Here is a 16172-nt window from a genome sequence, read left to right as displayed (position 1 = left end):
TTTGGGCCTGATTTGCGTGTACTAAAACACGTGCAAACTTGAAAGCGTAAGATTTTCAGTCTGGCTCACCTAACGTATACAAATAAATCTTTTTAGACCTTTAACGTGGAAACCGTAGCCGCCGTTATGATGTGCAAAGCTGTTTTCAAGTTACCGTAAGTCGGGAACGATTGTTCTCCCAATATCTGTCAAAACGTGGACCTTGGGGTGTTGTGTTTTCCCCGGAATGCAAAGGAAAGTTGGCGCGGGCAAGGCGTGAAGGTAAGGACATGTTTATTTTTACACTAAAGTTAAAGTACCAATGATTGTCACACACACACTCGGTGTGGCGAAAATATCCTCTGCTTTTGACCCATCACCCTTGATCATCCCCTGGGAGGTGAGGGGAGCAGTGGGCAGCAGCGGCGGCCGCGCCTGGGAATCATTTTTGGTGATTTAACCCCCAATTCCAACCCTTGATGCTGAGTGCCAAGCAGGGAGGTAATGGGTCCCATTTTTATCATCTTTGTTATGACTCGGCCGGGGTTTGAACTCACAACCTACTGATCTCAGGCCGGACACTCTGACTACTAGGCTCTGAGTAGTAGTAGTAGTAGTAACAAAAAGAACAAACGAAAAGCGCGCACAAGGCGGAAGCACAAAAACTTGGCTAATGAAACAAAAACTTGCACTAAGGTAAAAACTATAAACATGAAACATACAACACTTACCAATGATTGTCACACACACACTCGGTGTGGCAAAAATATCCTCTGCATTTGACCCATCACCCTTGATCACCCCCTGGGAGGTGAGGGGAGCAGTGCGCAGCAGCGGTGGCCGCGCCCGGGAATCATTTTTGGTGATTTAACCCCCAATTCCAACCCTTGATGCTGAGTGCCAAGCAGGGAGGTAATGGGTCCCATTTTTATCGTCTTTGGTATGACTCACAACCTGACCGATCTCAGGGCGGACACTCTGACCACTAGGCCACTGAATAGTAGTAGTAGTAGTTGTAGTAACAAAAAAAACAAACGAAAAGCGCTCACAAGGCGGAAGCACAAAAACTTGGCTAATGAAACAAAAACTTGCACTAAGGTAAAAACTATAAACATGAAACATACAACACTTACCAATAATTGTCACACACACACTCGGTGTGGCAAAAATATCCTCTGCATTTGATCCATCACCCTTGATCACCCCCTGGGAGGTGAGGGGAGCAGTGGGCAGCAGCGGTGGCTGCGCCGGGGAATAATTTTTGGTGATTTAACCCCCAATTCCAACCCTTGATGCTGAGTGCCAAGCAGGGAGGTAATGGGTCCCATTTTTATCGTCTTTGGTATGACTCGGCCGTGGTTTGAACTCACAACCTACCGATCTCAGGGCGGACACTCTGACTACTAGGCCACTGAATAGTAGTAGTAGTAGTTGTAGTAACAAAAAGAACAAACGAAAAGCGCGCACAAGGCGAAAGTACAAAAACTTGGCTAATGAAACAAAAACTTGCACTAAGGCAAAAACTATAAACATGAAATATACAACACTTACCAATGATTGTCACACACACACTCGGTGTGGCAAAAATATCCTCTGCATTTGACCCATCACCCTTGATGACCCCCTGGGAGGTGAGGGGAGCAGTGGGCAGCAGCGGTGGCCGCGCCCGGGGAATAATTTTTGGTGATTTAACCCCCAATTCCAACCCTTGATGCTGAGTGCCAAGCAGGGAGGTAATGGGTCCCATTTTTATCGTCTTTGGTATGACTCGGCCGGGGTTTGAACTCACAACCTGACCGATCTCAGGGCGGACACTCTGACCACTGAGTAGTAGTAGTCCCCCATAACGAAATTTTAGCAAAAATTTTTTTCCGTAAAACCTTTTTTTTCTTCCATTTTCAGGTTGTGTCGGGACTCCTGATGACGTTTTGAGACATTTTATACAATTACAGCACCAGAAGTGTGCTGCTGAAGCTAGTCCGTTTTTTTGAATTTTTCGTAAGGGTCCCCCCTTACGACATTTTAGCAATTTTTTTTTTCTGTAAAAAATGCATTTTCTTCCATTTTTAGGTTGTGTTGGGACTCCTGATGACGTTTTGAGACATTTTATACAACTACAGCACCAGAAATGTGCTGCTGAAGCTTGTCCGTTTTTTTGAATTTTTCGTAAGGGTCCCCCCTTACGACATTTAAGCAAAAAAATGTTTCTGTAAAATATGCATTTTCTTCCATTTTCAGGTTGTGTCGGGACTCCTGATGACGTTTTGAGACATTTTATACAACTACAGCACCAGATATGTGCTGCTGAAGTTAGTCCGTTTTTTTCAATTTTTCGTTAGGGTCCCCCCTTACGATATTTTAGCAAAAAAAATGTTCTGTAAAAAATGCATTTTCTTCCATTTTTAGTAGTAACAAAAAGAACAAACGAAAAGCGCGCACAAGGCGGAAGTCCAAAAACTTGGCTAATGAAACAAAAACTTGCACTAAGGCAAAAACTATAGACATGAAATATACAACACTTACTGTGGCCGGAACAAACGTGCAGGGAACAATGGCTTGGAGTGAAAGGTAGCAGAGGTAGTCAGGATAATGTCACCAGGACGATCAACAGAAAAAGACTGGCTTAAATAGCAGTGGCGTGATTAGTGACAGGTGCGCGAGTACAAAGCGTGAGACAGGTGCGTGACATGAGGACAGGTGAAAACTAATGGGGAGTCATGGAAACAAAAACAATGGAGCGTCAACAGAAACTAAAGAGTCCAATAACTACACAAAACATGATCCAAAAGACATGATCAATCAATCAATCAATCAATGTTTATTTATATAGCCCTAAATCACAAGTGTCTCAAAGGGCTGCACAAGCCACAACGACATCCTCGGTACAAAGCCCACATGACAATATCAATATTTTGGTACCCGGTACCACAATGTATTTTGATACTTTCCGGTACTTTTCAACACAAAAATCTTAGGGTACATTAAACATATGTTTCTTATTGCAAGTTTGTCCTTAAATAAAATAGTGAACATACTAGACAACTTGTCTTTTTAGTAGTAAGTAAGCAAAGAAAGACTCCTATTTAGTCTGCTGATGTTTGCAGTAACATATTGTGTCATTTATACAACTATTATTTTGTCAAAATTATTAAGGACAAGTAGTAGAAAAATAATTGTTAATCTACTTGTTCATTTACTGTTAATATCTGCTTATTTTCTCTTGTAACATGTTTGTTTTCTAATTTATATCCTTTGTTCTTTTAGATTACATCTAAAGTTGAGTCTTCCGCTTATCTGAGGTCGGGTCGCGGGGGCAGCAGCCTAAGAAGGGAAGCCCAGACCTCCCTCTCCCCAGCCACTTCGTCCAGCTCTTCCCTGGGGATCCCGAGGCGTTCCCAGGCCAGCCGGGAGACATAGTCTTCCCAACGTGTCCTGGGTCTTCCCCGTGGCCTCCTACCGGTCGGACGTGCCCTAAACACCTCCCTAGGGAGGCGATCGGGTGGCATCCTGACCAGATGCCCAAACCACCTCATCTGGCTCCTCTCGATGTGGAGGAGCAGCGGCTTTACTTTGAGCTCCCCCCGGATGGCAGAGCTTCTCACCCTATCTCTAAGGGAGAGCCCCGCCACCCGGCGGAGGAAACTCATTTCGGCCGCTTTTACCCGTGATCTTGTCCTTTCGGTCATAACCCAAAGCTCATGACCATAGGTGAGGTTGGGAACGTAAATTGAGAGCTTTGCCTTCCGGCTCAGCTCCTTCTTCACCACAACGGATCGATACAGCGTCCGCATTACTGAAGACGCCGCACCGATCCGCCTGTCGATCTCACAATCCACTCTTCCCTCACTCGTGAACAAGACTCCGAGGTACTTGAACTCCTCCACTTGGGGCAGGGTCTCCTCCGCAACCCGGAGATGGCACTCCACCCTTTTCCGTGCGAGAACCATGGACTCGGACTTGGAAGTGCTGATTCTCATCCCAGTCGCTTCACACTCGGCTGCGAACCGATCCAGCGAGAGCTGAAGATCCTGGCCAGATGAAGCCATCAGGACCACATCATCTGCAAAAAGCAGAGACCTAATCCTGCAGCCACCAAACCGGATACCCTCAACGCCTTGACTGCGCCTAGAAATTCTGTCCATAAAAGTTATGAACAGAATCGGTGACAAAGGGCAGCCTTGGCGGAGTCCAACCCTCACTGGAAACGTGTCTGACTTACTGCCGGCAATGCGGACCAAGCTCTGGCACTGATCATACAGGGAGCGGACTGCCACAATCAGACAGTCCGATACCCCATACTCTCTGAGCACTCCCCACAGGACTTCCCGAGGGACATGGTCGAATGCCTCCTCCAAGTCCACAAAGCACATGTAGACTGGTTGAGCAAACTCCCATGCACCCTCAAGGACCCTGCCGAGAGTATAGAGCTGGTCCACGGTTCTACGACCAGGACGAAAACCACACTGTTCCTCCTGAATCCGAGGTTCGACTATCCGGCGTAGCCTCCTCTCCAGTACACCTGAATAGACCTTACCGGGAAGGCTGAGGAGTGTGATCCCACGATAGTTAGAACACACCCTCCGGTTCCCCTTCTTAAAGAGAGGAACCACCACCCCGGTCTGCCAATCCAGAGGTACCGCCTACGATGTCCACGTGATGCTGCAGAGTCTTGTCAACCAAGACAGCCCCACAGCATCCAGAGCCTTAAGGAACTCCGGGCAACAATGCATACTCATGTTTTCAAATCAATAAATAATAGTGTTATTAATCGTGATTTCACTATCAATCAAAATAATCGTGATTATTATTTTTGCAATAAAAGCCCTATCGAGAGCCCGTATCTATCAAACACTTTTGGGATGTGCAGAATCCTCACAGACAGACAAACTTGTCTTAAGTCTTCCCAAAAGGGTGAATGCTTATATAACTGAAAATGATTATTCTTTAATGTAATTGCCTGGGCTACTGCAAGACAGCCAATGAAATATGAGAATATATATAGTTAAAAGGGTTATATAAGTACAAAACCCAAAACCAGTGAAGTTGGCACGTGGTGTAAATGGTAAATAAAAACAGAATACAATGATTTGCAAATCATTTTCAACTTATATTCAATTGAATAGACTGCAAAGACAAGATACTTAATGTTCAAACTGAGAAACTAAATTTTGGTCTGAGTGCCAGGATCGCCTTCATGATCAGCGACCGGTGCGTAGATGGCCCACCTGGGCCTGCTTATCTAATCACCTGTCGCTCTGTTAAAAGGCAGCAGCCGGGTAGGAGAGAGGAGTTGGTGGTGGAGCACGAGCGAGAGCGAGAGCGAAACTGACACGACAAGACAATTGCTGAAAAGCACAAGACAAAAGACAATTGAAATTAAAGCTGCAAGCAGCAATGGATGGGACCGACTTTGACGGCTCATAAAATCCAAACCGGAGCAGTAATTACAAACCCCGTTTCCATATAAGTTGGGAAATTGTGTTAGATGTAAATATAAACGGAATACAATGATTTGCAAATCATTTTCAACCCATATTCAGTTGAATATGCTACCAAGACAACATATTTGATGTTCAAACTGATAACATTTTTTTTTTTTTTGCAAATAATCATTAACTTTAGAATTTGATGCCAGCAACACGTGACAAAGAAGTTGGGAAAGGTGGCAATAAATACTGATAAAGTTGAGGAATGCTCATCAAACACTTATTTGGAACATCCCACAGGTGAACAGGCAAATTGAGAACAGGTGGGTACCATGATTGGGTATACAAGTAGATTCCATGAAATGCTCAGTCATTCACAAACAAGGATGGGGCGAGGGTCACCACTTTATCATCAAATGCGTGAGCAAATAGTTGAACAGTTTAAGAAAAACCTTTCTCAACCAGCTATTGCAAGGAATTTAGGGATTTCACCATCTACGGTCCGTAATATCATCAAAGGGTTCAGAGAATCTGGAGAAATCACTGCTCGTAAGCAGCTAAGCCCGTGACCTTCGATCCCTCAGGCTGTACTGCATCAACAAGCGACATCAGTGTGTAAAGGATATCACCACATAGGCTCAGGTACACTTCAGAAACCCACTGTCAGTAACTACAGTTGGTCGCTAAATCTGTAAGTGCAAGTTAAAACTCTCCTATGCAAGGCGAAAACAGTTTATCAACAACACCCAGAAACGCTGTCGGCTTCGCTGGGCCTGAGCTCATCTAAGATGGACTGATACAAAGTGGAAAAGTGTTCTGTGGTCTGACGAGTCCACATTTCAAATTGTTTTTGGAAACTGTGGACGTCGTGTCCTCCGGACCAAAAAAGAAAAGAACCATCCGGATTGTTATAGGCGCAAAGTTGAAAAGCCAGCATGTGTGATGGTATGGGGGTGTATTAGTGCCCAAGACATGGGTAACTTACACATCTGTGAAGGCGCCATTAATGCTGAAAGGTACATATAGGTTTTGGAGCAACATATGTTGCCAACCAAGCAACGTTACCATGGACGCCCCTGCTTATTTCAGCAAGACAATGCCAAGCCACGTGTTACATCAACGTGTCTTCATAGTAAAAGAGTGCGGGTACTAGACTGGCCTGCCTGTAGTCCAGACCTGTCTCCCATTGAAAATTAGTGGCACATTATGAAGCCTAAAATACCACAATGGAGACCCCCGGACTGTTGAACAACTTAAGCTGTACATCAAGCAAGAATGGGAAAAAATTCCACCTGAGGAGCTTAAAAAATGTGTCTCCTCAGTTCCCAAATGTTTACTGAGTGTTGTTAAAAGGAAAGGCCATGTAACACAGTGGTGAACATGCCCTTTCCCAACTACTTTGGCACGTGTTGCAGCCATGAAATTCTAAGTTAATGATTATTTGCAAAAAAAAAATAAAGTTTATGAGTTTGAACATCAAATATGTTGTCTTTGTAGTACATTCAATTGAATATGGGTTGAAAAGGATTTGCAAATCATTGTATTCCGTTTATATTTACATCTAACACGATTTCCCAACTCATATGGAAACGGGGTTTGTAACTAAAACCATTCATACTTACTAAACCGTCCCATGTGTGATGTCTGTAGGCGTGTTTTTATGCATATTTATACGTGCTATTGCAATGTATTGACATATTAGCATTAGCTAATATGCCAACACGCCTACAAGTGCCTGCGTTTTTCTGCCAGATAATGTCGACAAATGAAGCAAACACGAGGCTTTTTTTTTTTTTTGACGTCTCATACGTGCTACCTAACAGCAATCAAAGTAAGAAATATTGTGTTTTTGTCGAGTTAAAGGCACATTTGATTTAATTAGCAATTATATGTTTTTTTTCCCGTTCCCTAGCAAATTTTAAACCCTCGTTTTAAGTCTGAGGTGCTTTATCGCAATTTTAAAATGCAGGCGCTGCTGTGTCCTTCCATTTCGTGCTTTCAACCGGAAGTAGAAGTGCCGTACCGTTTTCTAGCCGTCCATAGCGGTTCTACTTGTATGGATTCCTCAGTCATCACTCCAAGCAAGGTTTGTACGTTTTACAATATAACTAAAACCATTCATACTTACTAAACCCTCCCATGTGTGATGTCTGTAGGAGTGTTTTCATGCATACCGTATTTTTCGGACTATAAATCGCAGTTTTTTTCATAATTTGGGGCGGTGCGACTTATACTCAGGAGCGACTTATGAGTGAAATTATTAACACATTAGCATAAAATACGTCAACGAGTGTCTGTGTTAGTATCATTAAAGTCTGTATTGTTTCAGTTTTGAAAATTCACTAAAATGTGACCGTGGAGTTATTGAGTCTGTTTAGCTGATTGGAGTGTGGTCTTCCGCAGCTCGCGAGTCCATGAGGATGACTTCTGTTTTGTTTGATCGGCCATTTTACTGCCCTGTTACAGGCACCGTTTGGAAACAATTAGGGTAAACATGCACAAAATCTTTGTGTAGATACCGTATTTTTCAGACTATAAGTCGCATTTTTTTCATAGTTTGGCCGGGGGTGCGACTTATACTCAGGAGCGACTTATGTGTGAAATGATTAACACATGACCGTAAAATATCAAATAATATTATTTATCTCATTCACGTAAGAGACTAGATGTATAAGATTTCATGGGATTTAGCGATTAGGAGTGACAGATTGTTTGGTAAACGTATAGCATGTTCTATATGTTATAGTTATTTGAATGACTCTTACCATAATATGTTACGTTAACATACCAGTTGGTTATTTATGCCTCATATAACGTACACTTATTCAGCCTGTTGTTCACTATTCTTTATTTATTTTAAATTGCCTTTCAAATGTCTATTCTTTGTGTTGGCTTTTATCAAATACATTTCCCCCCAAAAAATGCGACTTATACTCCAGTGCGACTTATATATGTTTTTTCCCTTCTTTATTATGCATTTTCGGCCGGTGCGACTTATACTCCAGAGCGACTTATACTCCGAAAAATACTGTATTTGTACGTGCTTTCGCAAAATATTGACGACTTATACTCCAGTGCGACTTATATATGTTTTTTTTCCTTCTTTATTATGCATTTTCGGCCGGTGCGACTTATACTCCGGAGCGACTTATACTCCAAAAAAATACGGTATTTGTACGTGCTTTCGCAATACATTCACGCTAACGTTGTTAGCATTAGCTAATACGCCAACACGTACGTACGTCTGTGTTAGTATTATTAAGTCTGTATTGTTTCAGTTTTGAAATTTCACCAAAATGTGATTATGGAGTTATTGAGTCTGTTTAGCTGATTGGAGTGCGAGCTTCCGCAGCGAGGATGAGGATGACTTCTGTTTTGTTTGATCGGCCGTTTTACTGCCCTGTTACAGGCACCGTTAGCGATTAGATTGTTTGGTAAACGTATAGCATGTTCTATATGTTATAGTTATTTGAATGACTCTTACCATAATATATATATATTGCCTTTCAAATGTCTATTCTTGGTGTTGAGTTTTATCAAATACATTTCCCCAAAAAATGCGACTTATACTCCAGTGTGACTTATATATGTTTTTTCCCTTCTTTATTATGCATTTTCGGCCGGTGCGACTTATACTCCGGAGCGACTTATACTCCGAAAAGTACCGTATTTGTACGTGCTTTCGCAAAATATCGACGCTAGCGTTGTTAGCATTAGCTAATACGCCAACGAGTGTCTGTGTTAGTATCATTAAAGTCTGTATTGTTTCAGTTTTGAAAATTCACCAAAATGTGACCGTGGAGTTATTGAGTCTGTTTAGCTCAGGGGTCGGCAACCCGCGGCTCTAGAGCCGCTCTTTAGCGCCGCCCTAGTGGCTCTCTGGAGCTTTTTCAAAAATGTATGAAAAATGGAAAAAGATGAGGGGGAAAAAATATATTTTTTGTTTTAATATGGTTTTTGTAACAGGACAAACATGACACAAACCTCCCTAATTGTTATAAAGCACATTGTTTATATTAAACATGCTTCACTGACTCAAGTATTTGGAGTTTTGTCCTACTAATTTTGGCGGTCCTTGAACTCACCGTAGTTTGTTTACATCATACTTTCTAGGACGTGTTTTATGCCACTTCTTTTTCTGTCTCATTTTGTCCACCAAACTTTTAAGGTTGTGCATGAAAGGTGAGTTTTGTTGATGTTATTGACTTGTGTGGAGTGCTAATCAGACATATTTGGTCACTGCATGACTGCGAGCTAATCGATGCTAACATGCTATTTAGGCTAGCTATATGTACATATTGCATTATTATGCCTCATTTGTAGCTATATTTGAGGTCATTTAGTTTCCTTTAAGTCATATTAATTCAATGTATATCTCATGACACACTATCTGTATGTAATATGGCTTTTAATTTGTTTGCGGCTCCAGACAGATATGTTTTTGTATTTTTGGTCCAATATGGCTCTTTCAACATTTTGGGTTGCCGACCCCTGAGGGCGAGCTTCCGCAGCGAGCGGGTCCATGAGGATGACTTCTGTTTTGTTTGATCGGCCGTTTTACTGCCCTGTTACAGGCACCGTTTGGAAACAATTATGTAAATAAAAATGTACAAAATCTTTGTGTACCGTATTTTCCGCACTATTAGCCGCACCTAAAAACCACAAATTTACTCAAAAGCTGACAGTGCGGCTTATAACCCGGTGCGCTTTATATATGGATTAATATTAAGATTCATTTTCATAAAGTTTCGGTCTCGCAACTACGGTAAACAGCCGCCATCTTTTTTCCCCGTAGAAGAGGAAGTGCTTCTTCTTCTACGCAAGCAACCGCCAAGGTAAGCACCCGCCCCCATAGAAGAGGAAGCGCTTCTTCTTCTACTGTAAGCAACCACCCGCCCCCGTAGAAGAAGACGAAGCGCGCGGATATTACGTTTCATTTCCTTTGTGTGTTTACATCTGTAAAGACCACAAAATGGCTCCTACTAAGCGACAGGTTTCCGGTTCATGAAAAGACGCAATCTCTCCATCCGCACACGGACTACTATTTCACAGCAACTGCCTAAAGACTTTCAAGAAAAGCTGGCTACTTTCCGTGCATATTGTAAAAACAAGATAGCTGAAAAAAAGATCCGGCCAGAGAACATTATCAACATGGACGAGGTTCCACTGACTTTTGATATTCCTGTGAACCGCACTGTGGATACAACGGGAGCACGTACGGTGAATATTCGCACCACAGGGAATGAGAAGTCATCCTTCACTGTGGTTCTAGCTTGCCATGCTAATGGCCAGAAACTTCCACCCATGGTGATATTCAAAAGGAAGACCTTGCCAAAAGAGACCTTTCCAGCCGGCGTCATCATAAAAGCTAACTCGAAGGGATGGATGGATGAAGAAAAGATGAGCGAGTGGTTAAGGGAAGTTTACGCGAAGAGGCCGGGTGGCTTTTTTCACGCAGCTCCGTCCATGTTGATATACGACTCCATGCGCGCCCACATCACGCTGGTTTTTAATATATTATTAAAGTTTGACTGACCTATCTGACTGTTTTTTTGACATTCCTTTAGCGCAGTTAGATGCGGCTTATAACACGGGGCGGCTTATAGGTGGACAAAGTTTTGAAATATGCCGTTCATTGAAGGCGCGGCTTATAACCCAGGGCGGCTTATGGTGCGGAAAATACGGTATATAAGTCATTTCACAACGTATATATATATATATGCAGCTTATAGTCCAGTTCCCTAAAATTTAGTGGGTGCTGCTTCTATGCATGTGCGCTCTATAGTCCGGAAAAAAACAGTAACTGATTGCATATCTTGTGCAAAACACCTTTGTCTATTTATTTATCTTTGAACGAGATATAACAAGTCTGTATAATGTATTGGCGGTATTCCATAAACGATGGAAGGCTTTAGAAAACATGTGACCTGAAGATGCTCTCCTATTGGTCGGTTGCTTTTTTTTTTTTTAATACAGGCTGCGGTTTTATGTCTTTGCTCGGGCTGCTGGTGTTTGTGTTATGCTACAGTCAATTCATGTTGCTTATAAATATTCATAAAAGCATGGCGGTCTTCAACATGCATTATGCTATAAAGGTGCTGACATGGTTTCTTCATCTCAGCGTGAGGAGATGAAAACCAAAACATATACATAAATGCATTGCAGTATTTTGCAGGAATATTCTTTGGAATAAATAAAGATGATAAAGCGGCTTGGATATGCCTGACCTTATCTATAATTTTTTTGCAGCAAAGTACACTATAATAGTTTTTTTGTAACATCAAGCCACTCAAGCAAATCAAATAGTTGATGTATATGCCTCCCTTGTTGCCTTATTTGTATTTAACTTGATTACATATTTGGATATATTTAGTGTTTGGCACAGAGCAGGAAGGGATAAAAAGAAAAAGAAAAAGAAGACACAGGGGAAATTGCAGGGACAAGACAGAGACAACAACAACAACATAACTACATCAGCAAATATGATATTTACCGTATTTTTCGGAGTATAAGTCGCCCCGGAGTATAAGTCGCACCGGCCGAAAATGCATAATAAAAAAGGAAAAAAACATATATAAGTCGCATTTTTGGGGGAAATGTATTTGATAAAACACAACACCAAGAATAGACATTTGAAAGGCAATTTAAAATACATTAAAGCTGCAAGCAGCGATGGACGGGACCGACTTTGACGGCACATAAAATCCAAACCGGAGCCGTAATTAAAATTATTTCCTCAACTTTTAATCAGAAGGGTTCAATCTCTCTCCTGTGCTAGTTTGAAGCCGACACGACAAACGCGCTCAGAGGAGATAATGTTTGAAAAAAAAACTTTTGTTTTGAAGGGGGAATTGCAAATTTCCTGTTGATTTTTGCTGGGGGTTGTCAATGTATGAAATGTAGGTCTAAGTGAGACCTACATAGAGGTGTTTGTTGCATGTCTCTACGACATTTCTACCGGAAGTTACAGGCAGTTTTGTCTGAGTTTTCTTCCTAGGAGCAGTTGGGTCTGTGTTTTCTTCCTAGGGGGTGCTAGAGCGCAATTTTGAGTTTTGGGGTTGTTTTTATTTTATTTTATTAGATCGCAATTTTTGCCAGTCCTGATGTGTGTGTCCAGTTTGGTGAGTTTTGAAGCATGTTAAGGGGGTCAAATTACAGCTCAAAGAGGCAAAAGTGACTGTTTTTAGTAAACTTTTGTTTTGAAGGGGGAATTGCCAACTTCCTGTTGATTTTTTCTGAAGGATGTCAATGTCTGAAATCTAGGTTTAAGTCAGACCTACATAGAGGTATTTGTTTCATGTCTCTACGACATTTCTACCAGAAGTTACAGGCAGTTTTGTCTGAATTTTCTTCCTAGGAGCAGTTGTGTCTGTGTTGTCTTCCTAGGGGGCGCTAGAGCGCAATTTTGAGTTTTGGGGTTGGGTTTTTTTCTTTTATTAGATCGCAATTTTTGCCAGTCCTGATGTGTGTGTCCAGTTTGGTGAGTTTTGAAGCATGTTAAGGGGGTCAAATTGCAGCTCAAAGAGGCAAAAGTGACTGTTTTTAGTAAACTTTTGTTTTGAAGGGGGAATTGCCAACTTCCTGTTGATTTTTTCTGAAGGATGTCAATGTATGAAATCTAGGTTTAAGTCAGACCTACATAGAGGTATTTGTTTCAAGTCTCTACGACATTTCTACCGGAAGTTACAGGCAGTTTTGTCTGAATTTTCTTCCTAGGAGCAGTTGTGTCTGTGTTGTCTTCCTAGGGGGCGCTAGAGCGCAATTTTGAGTTTTGGGGTTGGGTTTTTTTCTTTTATTAGATCACAATTTTTGCCAGTCCTGATGTGTGTGTCCCGTATGGTGAGTTTTGAAGCATGTTAAGGGGGTCAAATTACAGCTCAAAGAGGCAAAAGTGACTGTTTTTGGTAAACTTTTTTTTTGAAGGGGGAATTGCCAACTTCCTGTTGATTTTTTTTGAAAGATGTCAATGAATGAAATCTAGACTTAAGTCAGACCTACATAGAGGTATTTGTTTCATGTCTCTACGACATTTCTACCGGAAGTTACAGGCAGTTTTGTCTGAGTTTTCTTCCTAGGAGCAGTTGTGTCTGTGTTTTCTTCCTAGGGGGCGCTAGAGCGCAATTTTGAGTTTTGGGGTTGTTTTTTTTTTTTTTTATTAGATCGCAATTTTTGCCAGTCCTGATGTGTGTGTCCAATTTGGCGAGTTTTGAAGCATGTTAAGGGGGTCAAATTACAGCTCAAAGAGGCAAAAGTGACTGTTTTTAGTAAACTTTTGTTTTGAAGGGGGAATTGCCAACTTCCTGTTGATTTTTTATGAAGGATGTCAATTTATGAAATCAAGGTTTAAGTCAGACCTACATAGAAGTATTTGTTTCATGTCTCTACGACATTTCTACCGGAAGTTACAGGCAGTTTTGTCTGAGTTTTCTTCCTAGGAGCAGTTGTGTCTGTGTTTTCTTCCTAGGAGGCGCTAGAGCACAATTGTCAGTTTTGGGGTTGGTTTTTTTTTTAATTAGATCGCAATTTTTGCCAGTCCTGATGTGTGTGTCTAATTTGGTGAGTTTTGAAGCATGTTAAGGGGGTCAAATTACAGCTCAAAGAGGCAAAAGTGACTGTTTTTAGTAAACTTTTGATTTGAAGGGGGCATGGCCAACTTCTTGTTGATTTTTGCTGAAGGATGTCAATGCATGAAATCTAGGTTTAAGTCAGACCTACATAGAGGTATTTGTTTCATGTCTCTACGACATTTCTACTGGAAGTTACAGGCAGTTTTGTCTGAGTTTTCTTCCTAGGAGCAGTTGTGTCTGTGTTTTCATCCTAGGGGGTGCTAGAGCGCAATTTTGAGTTTTGGGGTTGTTTTTTTTAAATTTTTTTATTAGATCGCAATTTTTGCCAGACCTGATGTGTGTGTCCAATTTGGCGAGTTTTGAAGCATGTTAAGGGGGTCAAATTACAGCTCAAAGAGGCAAAAGTGACTGTTTTTAGTAAACTTTTGTTTTGAAGGGGGAATTGCCAACTTTTTGTTGATTTTTGCTGAAGGATGTCAATGTATGAAATCTAGGTTTAAGTCAGACCTATATAGAGGTATGTGTTTCATGTCTCTAAGACATTTCTACCGGAAGTTACAGGCAGTTTTGTCTGAGTTTTCTTTCTAGGAGCAGTTGTGTCTGTGTTGTCTTCCTAGGGGGCGCTAGAGCGCAATTTTGAGATTTGGGGTTGGGTTTTTTTTTAATTAGATCGCAATTTTTGCCGGTCCTGATGTGTGTGTCCAGTTTGGTGAGTTTTGAAGCATGTTAAGGGGGTCAAATTACAGCTCAAAGAGGCAAAAGTGACTGTTTTTAGTAAACTTTTGTTTTGAAGGGGGAATTGCCAACTTCCTGTTGATTTTTTCTGAAGGATGTCAATGTATGAAATCTAGGTTTAAGTCAGACCAACATAGGGGTATTTGTTTCATGTCTCTACAACATTTCTACCGGAAGTTACAGGCAGTTTTGTCTGTGTTTTCTTCCTAGGGGGCGCTAGAGCGCAATTTTCAGTTTTGGGGTTGGGGTTGTTTTTTTTATTAGATCGCAATTTTTGCCAGTCCTGATGTGTGTGTCCAGTTTGGTGAGTTTTGAAGAATGTTAAGGGGGTCAAATTACAGCTCAAAGAGGCAAAAGTGACTGTTTTTAGTAAACTTTTGTTTTGAAGGGGGAATTGCCAACTTTTTGTTGATTTTTGCTGAAGGATGTCAATATATGAAATCTAGGTTTAAGTCAGACCTATATAGAGGTATGTGTTTCATGTTTCTACGACATTTCTACCGGAAGTTACAGGCAGTTTTGTCTGAGTTTTCTTTCTAGGAGCAGTTGTGTCTGTGTTTTCTTCCTAGGGGGCGCTAGAGCGCAATTTTGAGTTTGGGGTTGTTTTTTGTTTTTTTTATTAGATTGCAATTTTTGACAGTCCTGATGTGTGTGTCCAGTTTGGTGAGTTTTGAAGAATGTTAAGGGGGTCAAATTACAGCTCAAAGAGGCAAAAGTGACTGTTTTTAGTAAACGTTTGTTTTGAAGGGGGAATTGCTAACTTCCTGTTGATTTTTTCTGAAGGATGTCAATGTATGAAATCTAAGTTTAAGTCAGACCAACATAGGGGTATTTGTTTCAAGTCTCTACAACATTTCCACCGGAAGTTACAGGCAGTTTTGTCTGAGTTTTCTTCCTAGGAGCAGTTGGGTCTGTGTTTTCTTCCTAGGGGGTGCTAGAGCGCAATTTTGAGTTTTGGGGTTGTTTTTTTTAATTTTATTAGATCGCAATTTTTGCCAGTCCTGATGTGTGTGTCCAGTTTGGTGAGTTTTGAAGCATGTTAAGGGGGTCAAATTACAGCTCAAAGAGGCAAAAGTGACTGTTTTTGGTAGACTTTTGTTTTGAAGGGGGAATTGCCAACTTTCTGTTGATTTTTTCTGAAGGATGTCAATGTATGAAATCTAGGTTTAAGTCAGACCTACATAGAGGTATTTGTTTCATGTCTCTACGACATTTCTACCGGAAGTTACAGGCAGTTTTGTCTGAGTTTTCTTCCTAGGAGCAGTTGTGTCTGTGTTGTCTTCCTAGGGGGCGCTAGAGCGCAATTTTGAGTTTTGGGGTTGGTTTTTTTTTTAATTAGATCGCAATTTTTGCCGGTCTTGATGTGTGTGTCCAGTTTGGTGAGTTTTGAAGCATGTTAAGGGGGTCAAATTACAGCTCAAAGAGGCAAAAGTGACTGTTTTTAGTAAACTTTTGTTTTGAAGGG

Source organism: Nerophis lumbriciformis, linkage group LG33 (assembly GCF_033978685.3).
Source record: "Nerophis lumbriciformis linkage group LG33, RoL_Nlum_v2.1, whole genome shotgun sequence".
Classification (NCBI taxonomy): Eukaryota; Metazoa; Chordata; class Actinopteri; order Syngnathiformes; family Syngnathidae; genus Nerophis; species Nerophis lumbriciformis.
The sequence above is the reverse complement of the archived record's forward strand: the minus strand, read 5'-3'. Positions refer to the sequence as shown.